The sequence below is a fragment of the Ahaetulla prasina genome, chromosome 3, assembly GCF_028640845.1.
Source record: "Ahaetulla prasina isolate Xishuangbanna chromosome 3, ASM2864084v1, whole genome shotgun sequence".
NCBI lineage: Eukaryota > Metazoa > Chordata > Lepidosauria > Squamata > Colubridae > Ahaetulla > Ahaetulla prasina.
Window position 1 is genome coordinate 35,181,483 of NC_080541.1, and position 23,231 is coordinate 35,204,713.

Genomic DNA, 23,231 nt, shown 5'->3' on the forward strand with positions numbered 1-23,231 from the left:
GACTTTCTGACCGCCATCCAACACCGCAGGGAGACGGAGCCGATACGTTGGTTCCGCCCCAGGCGCCTGATGGACCCGGAGAGGTTCCGGACGGAGCTTGGGCCACTTCCTGAGAGTCTGGCTCACGGCACGGCTGAGGAACTTGTTGCGGCCTGGGAACAGGCCGTGGGGCCCTAGACCGTGTCGTGCCTTTGCGGCCTCTGACCCGCGCGAGGTCCCAACCGGCCCTTGGTTCTCCGAGGAGCTGAGAGGATGAAGCGCCGGAGAAGACGCCTAGAGAGTTCCTGGAGGTCTAGCTGCTCGAGGCTGATCGGACACTAGTGAAGTCCTATAATAGGGCTTACCTAGTGGCATTGAGGAAGCGAGGCTACGCCTCCTCCTCATTGCATCGGCAGATAACCGCCGCCGCCTGTTTCGGTGACCTGCCCTCCTTCATCAGGGGAGCGGGATGACCCGTGCAGGACGTGCTGAGGAGTTTAACGTTATCTATACGATAAAATCGCTTCAGCTTCGGGACGGTCTGGACCAGAATTGCGGTGTGACTCAGATGAGGCGCCTGAGGGTGGTCTTGGTGACATTTGTGGGATGAGTTTGACCCTGTGGCTCCCGAGGACATGGACAGGTTGTTGGGTAGGCTGAATGCTACCACATGTTTACTGGACCTGCCTCCTCCTGGTTGGTGCTGGCCACTCAGGAGGTGACACGAGGCTGGCTCCAGGCAAACGAGCTTCCTTGGTGGAGGAGTCTTCCCAGCCGCCTTTGAAAGAGGCGGTGGTGAGACCCTCCTCAAGAAGCCTTCCTGGACCCGGCTGTTTTAGGTAATTATCGTCTGTCTCCAACCCGCCGGGCGAAGGTTGTAGAGAGTATGGTGGCATATCAGTTTCCTGCACCTGGAGGAAACTGTCTATCTAGACCTGCTCCAGTCCGGTTTCCGGCCCGGTTACAGCACTGAGACGGCTTTGGTCGCAGGATGATCTCTGGAGGGCCAGGGATAGGGGTTGTTCCTCTGCCCTGGTCCTATTAGACCTCTCAGCGGCTTTCGATACCATCGACTATGGTATCCTGCTGCGCCTGTTGGGGATTGGGAGTGGAGGCACCGCTTATCGGTGGTTCTCCTCCTATCTCCGATCGGTCGCAGACGGTGTTGACAGGGGGCAGAGGTCGGCCCGAGGCGCCTCACTTGTGGGTGCCGAGGGGTCGATCCTCTCGCCTTCTGTTCAACATCTATATGAAGCCGCTGGTGAGATCATCAGTGGCTTCGGTGTGAGGTACCAGCTGTACGCTGATGACACCCAGCTGTATTTTTCACACCGGCCACCCCAACGAAGTTATCAAGTGCTGTCCCGGTGTTTGGAGGCCGTACGGGTCTGGATGGGGAGAAACAGGCTCAAGCTCAATCCTCCAAGACAGAGTGGCTGTGGATGCCGGCATCCCGCACAGTCAGCTGAGTCCACGGCTGACTGTCGGGGCGAGTCACTGGCCCCGATGGAGAGGGTGCGCAACTTGCGCCCTCCTGATGAACGGCTGTCTTTGAAGATCATTTGACGCCGCTCCAGGAGAGCTTTTTACCAGGTTCGCCTGGTGCGCCAGTTGCGCCTTTCTAGACCGGGATGCCCTGTGCACGGTCACCACGCCTCGTGACGCCTCGCCTGGATTATTGCAATGTTTCTCTACATGGGGCTCCTTGAAGGGCATCCGGAGACTGCAGTTAGTTCAGAATGCGGCTGCTGGGTTATAGAGGGAGCCCTCGTGGCCCCTGATGACACCTATCCTGCGCAGACTGCACTGGCTACCTGTGGCCTTCCGGTGCGCTTCAAGGTTCTGGTAACCACCTTTAAAGCGCTCCATGGCATAGGGCCGGGCTACTTACGGGACCGCCTACTGCTACGGATACCTCTCACCGCCCGCGCCTCACAGAGAGGGACTCTCAGGGTGCCGTCAGCTAGACAGTGTCGCCTGGCGACGCCCAGGGAAGGGCCTTCTGTGGGGCAAAGGAATCATCAGAACACATTGTTATAGCACCAGTTAGGATTTTCTTCAAAGCCAGAAACAGGCACGTTGCAAATGAGCTTCCGAAAACTTGGCACCATTCAGAACAAATGTGCATTCACCTGGGAGCTGCACTGTATCTGCCTTATGGCAGAAGCACAGCAAATGAACAATTTTCAAATGAACATAAAAATCATACTTAAAAGACTTCCAATGAAAAAATATCTATTTATTTTCCAGCCTTAGTCACCTGGAAAGTTATCAGGGAAGGTGTAGCTGTTTTCTTAACGATTGGACGGGTGTGACTAAATTCAACACAGAGGCATTGTGGGAAGAACATAGAAAAATGCCACGAAGGTTCCCACACTGATGAAATCAAAGGCCTGCCCCTTTTCCATCTGTGCCACAAAGGAGTTTTGATCACATGGTCCAGGTTTTGTTAAGACTTTTTTTCAATGTCACTTTCGCCATTACAACTTTTTTGTGCATCATGATAGCATAAAATAGTACTGCTATTTTTACCTTGACCCGAGCAGTGATATATCTTAGGTTTGACCTATGTTTAATATGGACCAAGATTTAAAGTATTCTGGGCTTTTCTTTTCTTTCTTTTTTGGGGAGGTACTAGGTACAGCATAATACTTAGCAAAACCAATGGACTGATATTGTCAGTCCTTCAAATCTGTCCAGATCATGAAACAGATTCCACAAGAAGCTGGGGACTAAACTTTATTGAAATGGGCTATATTAGCAGAATTTTCCATCTTGCTTGATTATGTTTCCATCTCTCCTCAATCCACAGACACTTGGAAGAACTAGCATAAAACTTTGCCTAATACTACTTCCTTTCACAGAGCTTAAACAATGATTTGCTTTTGTAACTGTTGCAAAGATCAGAGGGCATATCTTTAAGCATCTTTCTTTTTTGCATACTTCTTTTTCTTTTATCCTTTTATTCATCTGTTTCTATTTCTTCTTCTAGGTTTTTTTTAAATCTTTGTAAAAACTTTAAGCAAAAATATTCATAAAAATATTACTGCTGAGAAGTAAAATGTGACGCACTACAAGACAGAAAGTTTTGCAATGTTGAGGAATATGAGTCACAATGGCACAGTGGTTAGAATGCAGTACTTCAGGCTACTTCTGCTGACTGCTGGCTGCCTGCAATTTGGCTGTTCAAATCTCATCTGGCTCAAGGTTGACTCAGCATCCCTTTCTTTCCGAGTTGGGCAAAATCAGGACCCAAATTGTTGGGGGCAATATGCTGACTGTAAACCACTTAGAGATGGCTGTAAAGCACTGTAAAACGGTATATAAGTCTGAGCGCTATTGCTATTGTGGGGAAAATTACATATTTGTTTAAAATTTAGAAATTGGTGGAATCTTGCAAGACTAAAAAATGTCACAAGAAGTCTATGGAGATTCTTTGTCATCCAGGTTATGGTTGTCCCAAAGATGCTTTCCCTGCCCCCCCCTTTTTTTTTTTTTTCAGGAGACAGCTGGACTTTCTTGTTTTTCTTTGACAATGTTTCTCTTCTCATCCAAGAAGCTTCTTTAGTCACAAGAAGTCAGAGCTCTTCGGAGAGATTGCAAAATCTCATACATCTGTGAACAATTTCTGCCACTTTTTTCAATCGCATTTGCTTTTCTTACAAGAACACAGAAAATGTAATCATTATTATCTAGGAGGAGCTGCCATACCTTCAGGACATATATGTCATCCAATACCAGTTATTTAGGGACCACACAGTTGGGTTTATATATACCTTTTCACATCATTGCATTACCAATGAAAGTGGCCATGGAGGTGGGAATGAAAAATGTTATTATGTTAGAATAGAATAGAATAGAATAGAATAGAATAGAATAGAATAGAATAGAATAGAATAGAATAGAATAGAATAGAATAGAATAGAATAGAATTTTTTATTGGTCAACTGTGATTGGACACACAAGGCATTTGTCTTGGTGCATATGCTCTCAGTGTACATAAAAGAAAAGATACCTTCATCAAGGTACAACATTTACAACACAATTGATGGTCAATATATCAATATAAATCATAAGGATTGCCTGCAACAAAGTTACAGTCATACAGTCATAAGTGGGAAGAGATTGGTGATGGGAACGATGAGAAGATTAATAATAGTGCAGATTTAGTAAATAGTTTGACAGTGTTGAGGGAATTATTTGTTTAGCAGAGTGATGGTCTTCAGGAAAAGCTGTTCTTGTGTCTAGTTGTTCTGGTGTTCAGTGCTCTATAGCATCGTTTTGAGGGTAGGAGTTGAAACAGTTTATGTCCTGGATGTGAGGGATCTATAAATATTTTCACGGCCCTCTTCTTGATTCGTGCAGTATACAGGTCCTCAGTGGAAGGCAGGTTGGTAGCAATTATTTTTTCTGCAGTTCTAATTATCCTCTGAAGTCTGTGTCTTTCTTGTTGGGTTGCAGAACCGAACCAGACAGTTGTGTGTACAGTTAGTGTACACATGATTACATAATGGTTCCTTGTGTGTGGTGTCTTGCTGACTTGTACTGTATATGCATCTACATGAATCATTAAGACAATATACATACTGACTTGAAATCATTGTGTCTTGATTTGGCAATATATTATCTTAATCGTGCAATTGAGTATATACCAAGGAATGAGATACTATACTGTATATGAAATCTATGTGATATTACATTGTCATGTTGCATGTACTGCTGCTGATAACTTGAGGATTGAAAACACAATACCCAACATCAAAATCCACTGATTAGATGTTCCAACATGTTTTCAACTAAATTTTAAACTTTAAATAAACTAAAACTTGGCAGAAATTAATAGGGAAAAGAATAGTCATAAAACAATGAGACTGCAATTGAAAGATTTTAAAGGGGAATGGAAGGACTTTTAAATGTTCCCTTTTGACAAGTGAGCAAATTCCTAACTTACCTCTTGCACATGAAAGGAAGAAAGAAACCTACCATGTTCACCGTGGGGTCACATCTGTAGCCTTCTTGATATGCCAATGATCCCCAGCACAGGGGAGTCCAAAGGGTATAGTCCAAATAGGATGATAACCACCATGGTGACATGGAAGCTCTGCTTGCTCTCTATATGCATTGCATCCATCTGGCTGAAGTCTTATCTCATTTTCAAAGACAACCTTAGTAATATTGTAGTGAACGACATTCATATTACTGAAATTTTGTTGTTCAGTACAACATTACTAAAGTTGACTTTGAAAATGAACATAAGTGCAAACAATGCCAATAATGCAGATCTCCTTCACCTTTTCTAAATGAATACTAATTCCAGCAACTGACTTTTTGTTAAAATGTTTGTAAATTGCCGTTACTTTTTTTTAAAATAAATATTTCTTTTTATGGGATTGAAAAGAATCCCATTTAGTTCTCTTTCAGAGAGAGACAAAGATATCAGCCAGTGAATAAGAATGTTGAGGCATTCATTTCATTTCAGTATGTTTTTTTGTTCATAAGGGGCTATTTTCAGTATTCATCAGACATCAACTTTACAGTTTCAGCAGATGAATTTTTGTTGTTATATTATACCTACCTTGTTTGCAAATGAAATTATATTTGAGCTAGACATACTTTACCAGAAAATGTTGTATAACCATTTGTCTGAAATGGTGTAGGGTTTCCTGCCTGGGCAGGGGTTGGACTAGAAGGCCTCAAGGTCCTTCCAACTCTGTTATTATATTATGTTATGCTACTTCCTTATTCTCAGCTGGAGTTCCAGAGTTGGGAAAGGCAGTAGGTTTTGGTTTATAACTTGCTAGTGGTAGAAGAGAATAGTAGTTTCAGTATCTCTTCCAGAAATCTGTCAATGCTGTTCCAGAACATTCTGATTAATCCCAGCACAATTGTCATAGGATGGTCAAACAGTCAATGCATCTATAGTACCTTTCATTGCAAGAAAAGTGCCAAGTCTCTAATTTACCCATCCCTCCCTAGCTGAACATTAGTGCGAGTGGACATGCAGCCACCAATCCATGCTTTTACATTTAGGCAAGAAAAAACAAATGCACAGGTATAGTATAGGTGGTATCTGGTTCAATAGAATAGAATAGAATAGAATAGATTTTTTTATTGGCCAAGTGTGATTGGACACACAAGGAATTTGTCTTGGTGCATATGCTCTCAGTGTACATAAAAGAAAAGATACGTTCATCAAGGTACAACATTTAGTAGTAACTGTGAGAGGAATCTTGGAGTCTTAGTGGACAATCACTTAAATACGGGCCAGCAGTGTGCCAAAGCAGCCAAAAAAGCCAATGCAGTCCTAGGTTGCCTTAACAGAGGGATAGAATCAAGATCTCGTGAAATGCTAATACCACATTACAATTCCTTGTTAGGAACAAACTTGGAATATTGCATCCAGTTTTGGTCGCCATGATATAACAAAAATGTTGAGACTCTAGAAATGCAGAAAAGAATGGACTAGAGGATAAAACATACAAAAAATGGCTGCAGGAATTGGATATGTTTGGACCAATGCAAAGAAGGACTAGGGGAGATATGATAGCAGTTTTCCAGTATTTGAGGGGGGTCAAGCTATTCTCCAAAGTACCTGAGGGCAGGACAAGAAGCAATGGATAGAAAATAATCAAGGAGAGAAGCAACCTAGAACTAAGGAGAAATTGCCTGACACTTAAAACAATCAATGGACTTGCCTCCAGAACTACTTCAACACTGGGGGGTTTTAAGAAGAGATTGGAGAACCATTTGTCTGAAATCACATAGGGTCTCCTGCTTGAGCTTGACTAGAAGACCTCCAAGATCCCTTCCAACTGTGTTATTTTGTTAATATCCAATCATGTCCAATTTTCAGAGAACAGGTCCCTGAAATTTCATCGGCAAGGTTTTCAGAAGTGGTCCTCTGAGGACTGAGAGAAAGTGACTGGTCCAAGGTCCTCCAGCTGGCTTTTGGTCTCAGGTAGGACTAAAACTCACTAGATTTTTCAATTTCTAGCCTGATGCCTTAACCACTATGTGAGACAGGATGTCTGCCCTTAATTTGCCCCAGATTAACAGTGTAAGGACAGCATCCTCCACTAGCTTTGTTACCGAGACATTCAGCAAATGATGTTGGCATATTTCTATTCTGCTGCACGCCCGGGTGGAAAGCTCTTTAAAGCAGCTGTCTGAATGAGCCAAGCTCAGGTCTGCTGTGAGCTGTGAAATGTACTGAAAACATCAGAATCAGGGTACAACTGGGAATAGGTTCAATGGCAGATTGTTGTTTGCTGCTGACAATATATTCCATGGCTTGACTCACAAATACAAAAAGACAATGATTTTATTTTATGTCTCTGCTTGTGTGGTGCAGCCCTGCCAGTTCTGAATAATCAGCCACATACCTAAAACTTGAACAGCAAAAGATAACTCTTCTTGCCTTGTTTTTAGTGTCGTTGGGTTGGGTTGGGTTGGGCATATGACAAGCTGAACCTCTGATTTTTATTAAGCTCGCTGCTTACAGATAAGGACTAATAAGCAAAAGTATCAGTTACTCTTTCCCTGATTCTACCTGTTTTCCTTATTTGTAATGAATCTCATAACTATATCAACTCGGATACAAGACATAGGTTTACTTTGACACAAGTTCATACAACTCATTAAAGGACAACAATGGGTTATAACCTGGTTCATATAACACTCTAAATCACAATCAAGGACTCCACATTAGAATTTAAGAGTTACGTGGATCCAATTATTCTGATGGAAGTTAGGTGATAAACTCTTCAGAGCAAGCAAAGGTCTCTCTTACTTTTTAAAATTTTAATTGACAAGACTGATATTGTCAGTCCTTCAAATCTGTCCAGATCATGAAACAGATTCCACAAGAAGCTGGGGGACTAAACTTTATTGAAATGGGCTATATTAGCAGAATTTTCCATCTTGCTTGATTATGTTTCCATCTCTCCTCAATCCACAGACACTTGGAAGAACTAGCATAAAACTTTGCCTAATACTACTTCCTTTCACAGAGCTTAAACAATGATTTGCTTTTGTAACTGTTTCCAAGTATTTCTCTCAAGACCATGCCTTTCTATACATATATTAACATCCACAATAGGAACTTTATTAATGTTGTTAAAAGGTATCCAGACTGTCTTACAATTTAAAATAAAACTTTTTTAAAATGATGTGCTGTTGGTATCTGTCATCAGATATATATAATGGTATTTCTAATCACTGCTGGAAATATGAAAAACATAAGGAACATTTTATCATGCATGCATAGGACTTGTGAAAAAGTGAAAAGATACTGGACACAAATACCTATGATGATGCAGAGAGTTTTAAAAATTGACATTCAAATGTAACTGGAACATTTCTTATTAGGACTTCCGGACACTCCACTATGAAAGGTCCGTGAACAATTGGTTTTGTATATGGTAATTGCTGTGAGGTTATTACAAGCACAAAGATGGAACACTACAGAAATACCAATAATTGAAAAATGAATTGGAAAGATGGCTGAGTTTGCAGAAATGGCTAAATTGACTTATTTGATTAAGGAGGGGACTACAATTAGTTTTATAAAAGACTGGCTACTATTTATAGATATTTTGCTAAAAATTGATGAAAATGAACTGCTGGTTTCAAGTTTTATTGATTAAAAAGGTTGGTTTACAAAAAGAGGGGAACTATAATTTGCAATGTGAGAAGGCGGAAATGGTCATTACTATGTTTGTAACTGTTGCAAAGATCAGAGGGCATATCTTTAAGCATCTTTCTTTTTTGCATACTTCTTTTTCTTTTATCCTTTTATTCATCTGTTTCTATTTCTTCTTCTAGGTTTTTTTTAAATCTTTGTAAAAACTTTAAGCAAAAATATTCATAAAAATATTACTGCTGAGAAGTAAAATGTGACACACTACAAGACAGAAAGTTTTGCAATGTTGAGGAATATGAGTCACAATGGCGCAGTGGTTAGAATGCAGTACTTCAGGCTACTTCTGCTGACTGCTGGCTGCCTTCAATTTGGCTGTTCAAATCTCATCTGGCTCAAGGTTGACTCAGCATCCCTTTCTTTCCGAGGTGGGTAAAATCAGGACCCAAATTGTTGGGGGCAATATGCTGACTGTAAACCACTTAGAGAGGGCTGTAAAGCACTGTAAAGTGGTATATAAGTCTGAGCGCTATTGCTATTGTGGGGAAAATTACATATTTGTTTAAAATTTAAAATAAAATAAATGTATTTTTTCCTGCAGCCTTAGTCACCTGGAAAGTTATCAGGGAAGGTGTAGCTGTTTTCTTAACGATTGGACGGGTGTGACTAAATTCAACACAGAGGCATTGTGGGAAGAACATAGAAAAATGCCACGAAGGTTCCCACACTGATGAAATCAAAGGCCTGCCCCTTTTCCATCTGTGCCACAAAGGAGTTTTGATCACATGGTCCAGGTTTTGTTAAGACTTTTTTTCAATGTCACTTTCGCCATTACAACTTTTTTATGCATCATGATAGCATAAAATAGTACTGCTATTTTTACCTTGACCCGAGCAGTGATATATCTTAGGTTTGACCTATGTTTAATATGGACCAAGATTTAAAGTATTCTGGGCTTTTCTTTTCTTTCTTTTCTTTCTTTTCTTTTCTTTTCTTTCTTTTTTTGGGGGGGGGAGGTACTAGGGTACAGCATAATACTTAGCAAAACCAATGGACTGATATTGTATTTGGCTGTGAATATCCTAGTGGCATCTTCTTAATATTTTAATTGTTAAGTACATTTTACAGTATGAGCAGAGGTGGTATTCAGCAGGTTCTGACCAGTTCTGGAGAACCAGTAGTTCAAATTTTGAATAGTTCAGAGAACCGGTAATACCACCTCTGACTGGCCCCACCCCCATCTATTCTCTGCCTCCCAACTCCCAACTGATTGAGAGGAAATGGGGATTTTGCAGTAACCTTCCCCTGGAGTGGGGAGGGAATGGAGATTTTACAATATCCTTCCCCTGCCATGCCCACCAAGCCACGCCATGCCCACCAAGCCACGCCCACAGAATCAGTAATAAAAAAATTTGAATCCCACCACTGAGTATGAGCGCTATAAATATGTAGGACTGTTTGGAAATGAGTAGCTTAAAGAAAGGGTTTGATTTATTTTCTCCTCCCCACCAATACCACCCAAAGAAGAATTTTTGGTACTATCGTTTCTGCCTTTTATTTAGAGTCAGAACTGATTCTTGGTATGATTCATATCTAGGAATGAATAACACCAAAAAAAAAAAATCTTGGCAACGTCACCATCCTAGACTCACCAAACTGCTGTACTGCAGGTCCTCATTAACTGATTAACATCATATGTTACACACTTGCAAGATGGTAATGCTTAGATACAACATTTTTTACATTGGGAATGATGTACACAATTTCATTTATGCTCCATCTCCTCACCCTTGGGCATGGCCCAAACATCTGGTGGCCTAGATCAGAAGATCTCCCATCCTGGAGGCTAGTTTCGGGATTTGGAAAGCCAAACAGCTTCTCCAAACACAAAGGCATGGCTTGCGGAAACAAGAGACTTGGCAGCAGAGTGAGCGATGCAGAGTATTATAAAATTTTTTTTAAAAAAGTCCAGTTTTTATTCTGTTTGTGCTCCAGCAAATGACGCTTTCCTTGAAAACACCAAGTACTTGCAACTGCTCCCAGCAAGACAGACAACTTGTTCCTTTGTTCTTTTACTCGTGCTTTCTTGTCTAACAATGAAACAAATATCAAACACTTTCAAAAGTTATAGATACATATACCCACATGTTTATGTTGTTTAGTTTAAAGATGTTCTGGATAAGAAGAGGCTCCAGATGAATAACACCAAAAAAAAATATTTTGTGAATGAGAAAAAAATGTGAAGCCCTTGCACAGACTTAGGTTTAAAGAAAACATTACCAATCATTGGCAAGGATTGACACCTGTAGCAGTGGTGGATTTCAATTTTTTTTACTACCGGTTCTGTGGGTGTGGGTTGGTGAGCATGGCTTGGTGGGCATGGCAGGGCTTGGTGGGCATGCAAAATCTCCATTCCCTCCCTACTCCAGGAGGAAGGATATCACAAAATCTCCATTCCCACCCCACTCTAGGGCCAGCCAGAGGTGGTATTTGCTGGTTGTCTGAACTATTCAAAATTTCCACTACCAGTTCTCCAAAATCTTATCAGAACCTGCTGAATATCACCCCTGATCTGTAAGATGTAAATTAAACCTAGTTTCTCCAGATCATCATCCTCATGTTCCTAGGGTTATTCCTGCAGGCACAGAGTCTGCTTTTCAGATCATCTAAAACCATCTTGCACAATCAAACAAAGCATCTGGGTCATGTTTGCATTTTGGCGGAGTTGATTGTAGATCCATTGGCTGTGACACACACACACACAAAAAAACCCTGACCAACCAGCTTGTCACCTGGGCCTAATATCATTTTTTTCTCTCTTAACTCAGCACCACCCTGACAGGCAGTCAATATCCAGCAGCACCCCTAGGAGAAGCAAGTCTCACCACCAAACCTAGTCTCTGCAGATGTTTCCACATTTAACACAGAATGGGTAAACAGCAAGGAGGTAGTGATCATAACAAAAGTGCTAGTCCTAGAGGACAACCATTTAGATATGAACCAGCAGTGTGCAGCAGCTGCCAAAAAAAGCCAACACAGTTCTGGGCTGCATAAACAGAGGGATAGAATCAAGATCACGTGAAGTGTTAATACCACTTTATAATGCCTTGGTAAGGCCACACTTGGAATATTGCATTCAGTTTTGGTCGCCACGATGTAAAAAAGATGTTGAGACTCTAGAAAGAGTTCAGAGAAGAGCAACAAAGATGATTAGGGGACTGGAGGCTAAAACATATGAAGAACGGTTTCAGGAACTGGGCATGTCTAGTTTAATAAAAAGAAGCACTAGGGGAGACATGATAGCAGTCTTCCAATATCTCAGGGGTTGCCACAAAGAAGAGAGAGTCAAACTATTCTCCAAAGCACCTGAGGGTAGAACAAGAAGCAATGGGTGGAAACTGATAAAGGAGAGAAGCAACTTAGAACTAAGGAGAAATTTCCTGACAGTTAGAACATTTAATAAGTGGAACGACTTGCCTGCAGAAGTTGTGAATGCTCCAACACTGGAAATTTTTTAAGAAAATGTTGGATAGCCATTTGTCTGAAATGGTGTAGGGTTTCCTGCCTGGGCAGGGGGGTGGACTAGAAGGCCTCCAAGGTCCCTTCCAACTCTGTTATTATATTATGTTATGCTACTTCCTTATTCTCAGCTGGAGTTCCAGAGTTGGGAAAGGCAGTAGGTTTTGGTTTATAACTTGCTAGTGGTAGAAGAGAATAGTAGTTTCAGTATCTCTTCCAGAAATCTGTCAATGCTGTTCCAGAACATTCTGATTAATCCCAGCACAATTGTCATAGGATGGTCAAACAGTCAATGCATCTATAGTACCTTTCATTGCAAGAAAAGTGCCAAGTCTCTAATTTACCCATCCCTCCCTAGCTGAACATTAGTGCGAGTGGACATGCAGCCACCAATCCATGCTTTTACATTTAGGCAAGAAAAAACAAATGCACAGGTATAGTATAGGTGGTATCTGGTTCAATAGAATAGAATAGAATAGAATAGATTTTTTTATTGGCCAAGTGTGATTGGACACACAAGGAATTTGTCTTGGTGCATATGCTCTCTGGGAGGACATCGTTCTAGAGTAGAACGCTATAGGGGCTTCTGTGCCGTTTGAAGTCTATGGCTGAGTACAGCCCCACCCCATAAGGGGACGATCGCAAACCAGCACTAGGGTAGTGAGTCGTGATATTGGATGAGCAGGCTATCACTTGAGAGCAGGTTCTTTACTGCTTCAAAAGCCCTATTTTCTGACTTTCCCCAAGACCAAACAGTATTTTTTCCTAAGAGCCTATGCAGCGGTTCCATAGCAGTTGCTTTGTTCTTTAAAAGACCGCGTAAAATTAACCAATCCCAGGAATGCCTGCAGCTCTGCTTTGTTTTTGGGCGCTGGAGCCTTCCTAATTGCCTTAACCTTGCTCTCAGTAGGGTGAATTCCTTTCTTGTCTATCCGGTAGCCCAAGAAATCGACCGATTCGACCCCTATCTGACATTTATTTGTCTTGACTTTTAATCCGGCTGTCCGGAAAATGCTCAAGACCTTTCTTAACCGCTCCCCCAATTCCTCCATGTTTTCCCCTGAAATTAGGACATCATCAGTAGGAACTACCCTGGGAGCCCTTGCAGTAGTCGTTCCATCAGGTTTTGGAACAGCCCTGGTGCCACACTAACCCCAAATTGCAATCGGGTGCACTTGAATGCCCCCTGTGCGTCACAATCGTTTGGGCTTGGCCAGGGCGCCTACTGGCAGTTGTTGGTAGGCTTGGGCCAAGTCTAACTTTGCAAAGACTTGCCCTTGCCCCAAGGAGTGCAATAAATGTTGCACCACGGAACCGGGTACGCGCTTTTCTGTAAGGCTTTGTTAAGCGTCGCCTTGTAGTCAGCGCAAATTCTAATTGACCCGTCCGATTTGATGGGGTGACGATTGGCGTCTCCCACTTTGCGTGATCGACTGGCACCAAAATCCCCTGGTTTATGAGCTTGTCCAGCTCCTTATCGATTTTTGGTTTTAGGGCAAAAGGGACCCTCCTCGCCTTAAGCCTAATGGGGGCTACCTGGGGGTCTAAGTTGAAGGAAATAGGGGTTCCCTTATACTTGCCCAGGCAGTCCTTGAAGACATCTTCGAACTCGTTAAAGAGAATGTCTTTCAAATGGCAGTCACTTCTGTAGATGCCAGTCACTCCCATGCCCAGGGCACGAAACCAGTCTAGTCCCAACAGACTGGGCAGAGTTCCTTCGACGATCGTGATGGGCAGGGTCTTTTTGTGAGGGCCGTACTCGACTCGGACGGAGGTGGTCCCTCGAACAGGGATGCGATTCCCCTGGTAGTCGTGCACTCGTAGCCGCTGTGCTTGCAGATGGCGTCATGACGGACGGCAGCGACTTCGCCAGGGTGTCCCAGGACATGATGGTGATCGCTGATCCCGTGTCTACTTCAAGCCTGCACCGTACTCCCTCGATCTTGGGCTTTGTGAAAATCTTCTTTTCCACTTTGGTTGAGGCGCGGCCTATAATGACAGTCGTTTGGTTAGACTTCGCGCCTTTCTTGTTTGAACCAATCGCGGGCCGCCTTTCCGGTTCCGCTTTGATTGGCCGATTTGAATTTTCGGCGGAAGGTTGGGCCGCTCTGCAAACCTGAGCTAGTGTCCTTTCTTCCCACACCGCGGCATGTTGCGTCTTTAAACCTGCAGCGTTGGCGCTGATGCTGCCCTCCGCAGCTTCCGCACTCGTCACGGTCCTCAGTGTCGCGTTTCTCGGTCCGGCAGACCCTTCCTCATCCTCGCCTCACCTTCGGATTCGGACTGAATCTCCTCCTGGTGTACTGGCGTTGGCTTTGCGCTCGCCTTGGATTGAAGAGGCTTTTGCAGAGTCTCTGCTGCTTTAGTAGACATTTCGTGTGGTCTGGCCCCGCCCAGAGCGGTGGCTAGTGTCAGGTTGCTCCTGGCTAGCAGTCGTCGCCGTGGCGGATGTCCTTGACCCCTCGGATGAGTTGCTCGAGTAGCACTTCGCCTAAGTCTCGGTATCCGCAGTCCTTGGACGCTCTTCTTAAAGCGCCATGTAGTCACCGATGGACTCGCCCTCCATCTGTCTCGTTCTCCGAATTCAAACCGCTGCGTATTTGGACGGCGTCGGTGCGAAATGGTTCTTCAGCAAAGTCTGCAGAGTCGGCCACGATACCGATTGTATCGGCGTTGGCTCTGCCAGGGCTTCCGCAATCTCGGTTACCTCCGGCCCGCAATGGCTTAGGAAGTAAGCCCCTTTGCGGTTATCAGGGATCCCCTGTAGTTCGTTGGCTTCTAGAAAGCTTTCGAAACGGGTCATATATGTTCCCCATTTCTCCTTGCCCGGGTTGTACGGTGCGGGTGGCGTGTTTGCCATTTCCGCGTTTCTGCCCTGAGTTTGCTGGGTTCGGGACTAGCGTGCTTCAGCTCGGTTCTGGTTCTCCTTAGCCTCGAGATCCCACCTTCGTCGCCAATGTTAAGTTCGGGAAGTAACGAGGCTGGAGACCAGGGTAGTGACAACAGCTCTTTAATATAGGGTGAACCCAGCAACAGGCTGGGGCAAAAACCTCTCCTTTTATACAGTTCTGCTGGAGGCTTCGTCCAATCAGCAACGTGCTGATTTCCCGCTCAAATATTTAAAGGCACAACTGTTAATACATAACAGACGGGTGTGACTAAATTCAACACAGAGGCATTGTGGGAAGAACATAGAAAAATGCCACGAAGGTTCCCACACTGATGAAATCAAAGGCCTGCCCCTTTTCCATCTGTGCCACAAAGGAGTTTTGATCACATGGTCCAGGTTTTGTTAAGACTTTTTTTCAATGTCACTTTCGCCATTACAACTTTTTTGTGCATCATGATAGCATAAAATAGTACTGCTATTTTTACCTTGACCCGAGCAGTGATATATCTTAGGTTTGACCTATGTTTAATATGGACCAAGATTTAAAGTATTCTGGGCTTTTCTTTTCTTTCTTTTCTTTCTTTTCTTTTCTTTTCTTTCTTTTTTTTTGGGGGGGGAGGTACTAGGGTACAGCATAATACTTAGCAAAACCAATGGACTGATATTGTATTTGGCTGTGAATATCCTAGTGGCATCTTCTTAATATTTTAATTGTTAAGTACATTTTACAGTATGAGCAGAAGTGGTATTCAGCAGGTTCTGACCAGTTCTGGAGAACCAGTAGTTCAAATTTTGAATAGTTCAGAGAACCGGTAATACCACCTCTGACTGGCCCCACCCCCATCTATTCTCTGCCTCCCAACTCCCAACTGATTGAGAGGAAATGGGGATTTTGCAGTAACCTTCCCCTGGAGTGGGGAGGGAATGGAGATTTTACAATATCCTTCCCCTGCCACGCCCACCAAGCCACGCCATGCCCACCAAGCCACGCCCACAGAATCAGTAATAAAAAAATTTGAATCCCACCACTGAGTATGAGCGCTATAAATATGTAGGACTGTTTGGAAATGAGTAGCTTAAAGAAAGGGTTTGATTTATTTTCTCCTCCCACCAATACCACCCAAAGAAGAATTTTTGGTACTATCGTTTCTGCCTTTTATTTAGAGTCAGAACTGATTCTTGGTATGATTCATATCTAGGAATGAATAACACCAAAAAAAAAAAATCTTGGCAACGTCACCATCCTAGACTCACCAAACTGCTGTACTGCAGGTCCTCATTAACTGATTAACATCATATGTTACACACTTGCAAGATGGTAATGCTTAGATACAACATTTTTTACATTGGGAATGATGTACACACTTTCATTTATGCTCCATCTCCTCACCCTTGGGCATGGCCCAAACATCTGGTGGCCTAGATCAGAAGATCTCCCATCCTGGAGGCTAGTTTCGGGATTTGGAAAGCCAAACAGCTTCTCCAAACACAAAGGCATGGCTTGCGGAAACAAGAGACTTGGCAGCAGAGTGAGCGATGCAGAGTATTATAAATTTTTTTTTAAAAAAGTCCAGTTTTTATTCTGTTTGTGCTCCAGCAAATGACGCTTTCCTTGAAAACACCAAGTACTTGCAACTGCTCCCAGCAAGACAGACAACTTGTTCCTTTGTTCTTTTACTCTCGTGCTTTCTTGTCTAACAATGAAACAAATATCAAACACTTTCACAAAAGTTATAGATACATATACCCACATGTTTATGTTGTTTAGTTTAAAGATGTTCTGGATAAGAAGAGGCTCCAGATGAATAACACCAAAAAAAAATATTTTGTGAATGAGAAAAAAATGTGAAGCCCTTGCACAGACTTAGGTTTAAAGAAAACATTACCAATCATTGGCAAGGATTGACACCTGTAGCAGTGGTGGATTTCAATTTTTTTTACTACCGGTTCTGTGGGTGTGGGTTGGTGAGCATGGCTTGGTGGGCATGGCAGGGCTTGGTGGGCATGCAAAATCTCCATTCCCTCCCTACTCCAGGAGGAAGGATATCACAAAATCTCCATTCCCACCCCACTCTAGGGCCAGCCAGAGGTGGTATTTGCTGGTTGTCTGAACTATTCAAAATTTCCACTACCAGTTCTCCAAAATCTTATCAGAACCTGCTGAATATCACCCCTGATCTGTAAGATGTAAATTAAACCTAGTTTCTCCAGATCATCATCCTCATGTTCCTAGGGTTATTCCTGCAGGCACAGAGTCTGCTTTTCAGATCATCTAAAACCATCTTGCACAATCAAACAAAGCATCTGGGTCATGTTTGCATTTTGGCGGAGTTGATTGTAGATCCATTGGCTGTGACACACACACACACAAAAAAACCCTGACCAACCAGCTTGTCACCTGGGCCTAATATCATTTTTTTCTCTCTTAACTCAGCACCACCCTGACAGGCAGTCAATATCCAGCAGCACCCCTAGGAGAAGCAAGTCTCACCACCAAACCTAGTCTCTGCAGATGTTTCCACATTTAACACAGAATGGGTAAACAGCAAGGAGGTAGTGATCATAACAAAAGTGCTAGTCCTAGGGGACAACCATTTAGATATAACAAAAGTGCTAGTCCTAGAGGACAACCATTTAGATATGAACCAGCAGTGTGCAGCAGCTGCCAAAAAAAGCCAACACAGTTCTGGGCTGCATAAACAGAGGGATAGAATCAAGATCACGTGAAGTGTTAATACCACTTTATAATGCCTTGGTAAGGCCACACTTGGAATATTGCATTCAGTTTTGGTCGCCACGATGTAAAAAAGATGTTGAGACTCTAGAAAGAATTCAGAGAAGAGCAACAAAGATGATTAGGGGACTGGAGGCTAAAACATATGAAGAACGGTTGCAGGAACTTGGTATGTCTAGTTTAATGAAAAGAAGGACTAGGGAAACATGATAGCAGTGTTCCAATATCTCAGGGGTTGCCACAAAGAAGTGGGAGTCAAACTATTCTCCAAAGCACCTGCGGTAGAACAAGAAGCAATGGGTGGAAACTAATCAAGGAGGGAAGCAACTTAGAACTAAGGAGAAATTTCCTGACAGTTAGAACAATCTATAAGTGGAACAACTTGCCTGCAGAAGTTGTGAATGCTCCAACACTGGTAATTTTTAAGAAAATGTTGGATAGCCATTTGTCTGAAATGGTGTAGAGTTTCCTGCCTGGGCAGGGGGTTGGACTAGAAGACCTCCAAGGTCCCTTCCAACTCTGTTATTATATTATGTTATGCTACTTCCTTATTCTCAGCTGGAGTTCCAGAGTTGGGAAAGGCAGTAGGTTTTGGTTTATAACTTGCTAGTGGTAGAAGAGAATAGTAGTTTCAGTATCTCTTCCAGAAATCTGTCAATGCTGTTCCAGAACATTCTGATTAATCCCAGCACAATTGTCATAGGATGGTCAAACAGTCAATGCATCTATAGTACCTTTCATTGCAAGAAAAGTGCCAAGTCTCTAATTTACCCATCCCTCCCTAGCTGAACATTAGTGCGAGTGGATATGCAGCCACCAATCCATGCTTTTACATTTAGGCAAGAAAAAACAAATGCACAGGTATAGTATAGGTGGTATCTGGTTCAATAGAATAGAATAGAATAGAATAGAATAGAATAGAATAGAATAGAATAGAATAGAATAGAATAGAATAGATTTTTTTATTGGCCAAGTGTGATTGGACACACAAGGAATTTGTCTTGGTGCATATGCTCTCAGTGTACATAAAAGAAAAGATACGTTCATCAAGGTACAACATTTAGTAGTAACTGTGAGAGGAATCTTGGAGTCTTAGTGGACAATCACTTAAATATGGGCCAGCAGTGTGCCAAAGCAGCCAAAAAAGCCAATGCAGTCCTAGGTTGCCTTAACAGAGGGATAGAATCAAGATCTCGTGAAATGCTAATACCACATTACAATTCCTTGTTAGGAACAAACTTGGAATATTGCATCCAGTTTTGGTCGCCATGATATAACAAAAATGTTGAGACTCTAGAAATGCAGAAAAGAATGGACTAGAGGATAAAACATACAAAAAATGGCTGCAGGAATTGGATATGTTTAGACCAATGCAAAGAAGGACTAGGGGAGATATGATAGCAGTTTTCCAGTATTTGAGGGGGGTCAAGCTATTCTCCAAAGTACCTGAGGGCAGGACAAGAAGCAATGGATAGAAAATAATCAAGGAGAGAAGCAACCTAGAACTAAGGAGAAATTGCCTGACACTTAAAATAATCAATGGACTTGCCTCCAGAACTACTTCAACACTGGGGGTTTTTAAGAAGAGATTGGAGAACCATTTGTCTGAAATCACATAGGGTCTCCTGCTTGAGCTTGACTAGAAGACCTCCAAGATCCCTTCCAACTGTGTTATTTTGTTAATATCCAATCATGTCCAATTTTCAGAGAACAGGTCCCTGAAATTTCATCGGCAAGGTTTTCAGAAGTGGTCCTCTGAGGACTGAGAGAAAGTGACTGGTCCAAGGTCCTCCAGCTGGCTTTTGGTCTCAGGTAGGACTAAAACTCACTAGATTTTTCAATTTCTAGCCTGATGCCTTAACCACTATGTGAGACAGGATGTCTGCCCTTAATTTGCCCCAGATTAACAGTGTAAGGACAGCATCCTCCACTAGCTTTGTTACCGAGACATTCAGCAAATGATGTTGGCATATTTCTATTCTGCTGCACGCCCGGGTGGAAAGCTCTTTAAAGCAGCTGTCTGAATGAGCCAAGCTCAGGTCTGCTGTGAGCTGTGAAATGTACTGAAAACATCAGAATCAGGGTACAACTGGGAATAGGTTCAATGGCAGATTGTTGTTTGCTGCTGACAATATATTCCATGGCTTGACTCACAAATACAAAAAGACAATGATTTTATTTTATGTCTCTGCTTTTAGGTCATCTTAGATGGCACCCCCTCTGCTTGCTTACTAAGAATCCAGTTTTGTTTATGAAAGAGAAACAGCGACACCATGTGGGAGAGCTGGGTTTTATTTCTTCCTGGTCTCTTTTATGTGAATATATTGTATTTGATCTGCAAGAATGATCCGTTTGTGATTATTTAGGAATTGCACCTTGGTGAACTTAGCAGGTAAAACTAGATCTTGGCTTTCAGTCTTGCTATTCCTGGTGACTTCCCATCCAATTACTAACCAGATCTGATGCCACTTAACCGCATAGCACATTTAAATTTAATCCATGCTAAAAACCTTAATTTGGCATTTCTCAGGTATGGTTTCTAAAACGTTATTAGATAATAGGATATGTGGCCAAATCAACCTGTAGAAATTGTTATGAAGACAATTAGGCAATCCTATGAGCCTCAGGTGCGGGAAACAAACCATTATTTTCCCCCACATAAACAGCAGCAGATATAGGTAGTTCTCAATTTATGACTAAATTGGGGCCAGAATATCTGTTGCTGAGCAAGGCGGTTGTTAAGTGAGTCACATCCAATTTTATGGCCTTTTTGCCATGGTTATGACGTGAATCACTGCAGTTGCTAAGTGAATCACATAGTTGTTAAGTGAATCTGGCTCCGACCCCCCCCTCCAATTAACTTTCTTGTCAGAAGCTGTCTGAGAAGGCCACATGATCTGGGATGTTGCAACTATGATAAATACAGTTGCCAGTTGCCAAGCATCTAAATTTTGATGGGCGGGGGATGCTGTAATTGTGAGGATCAATTTGTAAGTCTTTTTTTTTTCAGCGCTGTTGTAATTTTGAACAGTCGTTAAACAAATCGTTGTAAGTCGAGGACTACCTGCCATCCCTGTGGACAAGTCATGGGTTCTTGCTGTTCTTGCTCATTGCTCCCATATCCTTCTGACCCAGCCCGGTATCTGTTCTAATTTAGTCCTTCTCGCCACCCTTTTAGTGCATTAATGTCCTCTACAAACAATAATTTTACAATTCACATCAGATAATTTGGGAAGAAACAGCAACATAAAGAGGTGGTAATTTGAAAGAGTGCAAAGAATCTCAAACACAATATAATCTGGGGAGAAATTGACACTGGATTTACGGGGGGGGGGGAGGTCGAGGGGGGGGAGGGAGACCTCATCCACTGGGGAGGGTCATGTAAAAATTCTGCAGCCCCCTCCAAGATGAAGCCATTCTTCATCTTAAAAGGCTCTGAATAAAGAGATAGCAGGGCTCAGCTGCCAACAGTTAAGAAGAACCCACATTTCTCAAGCAATAAACACACATTTAATTGTTCCTACACTGGTGCTGCTTTGAAAGAAAAATCACATGAATGTGGAACATAACAATTTGTTCTTTCTTGTGACACTTTTAGCGCATTCTTCCTTCAGTCACTCAAAAAGCCTGAATAGTATTCCATCGTGCTATCAGGCAGGTCTGCATTATCTGTAAGAGTATTTTCCAGGTTATTCTTTACAGGAAAAATGTTCGATAATAAAGTTATTTGAAGAATTACAAGAGCTTTCCTCTCTAATTCCCACTCTGAGGTATAATGGTTTGCAATACATTCAACTTCCTAGAGGAATGCGAACATTGCTGAAGTTATTATGCATCTGGTAGAATTTTTACCTTTGCTGTTAAAAGTATGGATCCGGGGCGCAATTAGGCATAAAATGTAAATATGAGAATTGCCCATGGAAACAGAAACAGATTTTGGATGTAAGGAAGATAGGCAAAGCTCTTTCCTTACTTGCAAAATTGCTTCCCAACTATGCAATTAACATTGTTACAGCTTTTCTTAAAATTAACATAGCAGCTCTGAAAAGGCAACCTTAGTAAGAAGCAAAACATTATGCGTCCCTCTTCCCTATGCAGCTACTTACTGTATGCAGCAAGAAGTCTGCAAGATATGAATTCTAAATACATTTATGCATTTAAGATCAATTTGCATTTGGTCCTTAAGATCAGATTTCTGCATTCTTGTAGGAGAGGCAAAGTTGGAAAAACCACTTCAAAAAAGTAAAATAGATTATTTCCATACTTCAGATCAAGGCTCAATGTTTAACTTTCGGCATTTTCAGGAGGGGAAAAAAAATTGCTCTAAGATTTTCTTGTCTTTCTTCCAGTGCCTGTGACTAGTAAGTAGAATCGTACTATCAGTTGCAGATTTTATAAACAATAATAATGCTTACATTTGTTGAACAATGTACAAACTACTAAACCAGGAATAGATGAATGGAAGCACCTCACCCCATAATTGCTGCCAGGAAATCTAAAACATTGCATATATTAAAACTCAAGTCCCCATTTTAATGAGCCCAAAGGTGAACTAAGGTGTTTTTTTTAAAAAGTAGTAATAAGAAATCTAAAAGCAGGGACTCCTTATAGGAAATTGAAATCAAGGCATGGTGCACTGTAAAAACCCTAGACCAAGTTGTTGCCGATTTAGCTTTGGCCTAGAGGGAACCTGAAAATTCAGATTTTCATCTCTATTTGCCTCTGCCACTTAATCTGTCAGACTTTGAGCTGGGAAACTGAGAGTGAGAAGAAAAATGAAGACTCTGTTAAACAACAGCTTTAAAAAATCCCCCAAGGTCACCATGCAGACTGTAAAAGAGAACAAATGTTGGTTCCTGGGCAACAGAACAAACATCTGCATCCCACATCAGGCCAGGTGTTTTAAATCAGGACAAACCAAAGCCAGGCCAAGCATTAATAAAAGAATGAAAGCAGCAGTAGCCAAGCATGTTTTCCCAGCGTCTTTTACTGTAGTTACAGTAAGGATTTTCCAGGCATCTTTTGGCTGATTGAATCACACCTGGAGTTGCTGATGAGCTGCCCTAGTCGCCCAACACTCAAAGATGAATGTCTAGGAGGTATCCAATGTTTGCATGACTCTGTCTCTCTGGAAAAGAGGGATCTTGTTTGCTGTGTAAGCTTCTCAGATACCACAGGAAATTTATCTCTTCATGGATGTTGTCTGTGGAGATTTTCAGTCATCCAGGTATTGGTTGTCCCAAAGGTGCCTTTTTTTTTTTTTTCAAGCGGTATAACTTGCCTTTCTGTTTTTTCTTTGACGACATTTCACTTCTCATCCAAGAAGCTTCTTCAGCTCTGACTGGATGGTGAGGAATGAAAGGATTTTATATTCCTTGCAGATAGCTGGTCACTTGCATACTTTTAGAGTCATTGAAGGGACGCTAAGTGGCTAAGACGCTGAGCTTGTCGATCGAAAGGTTGGCTGTTCA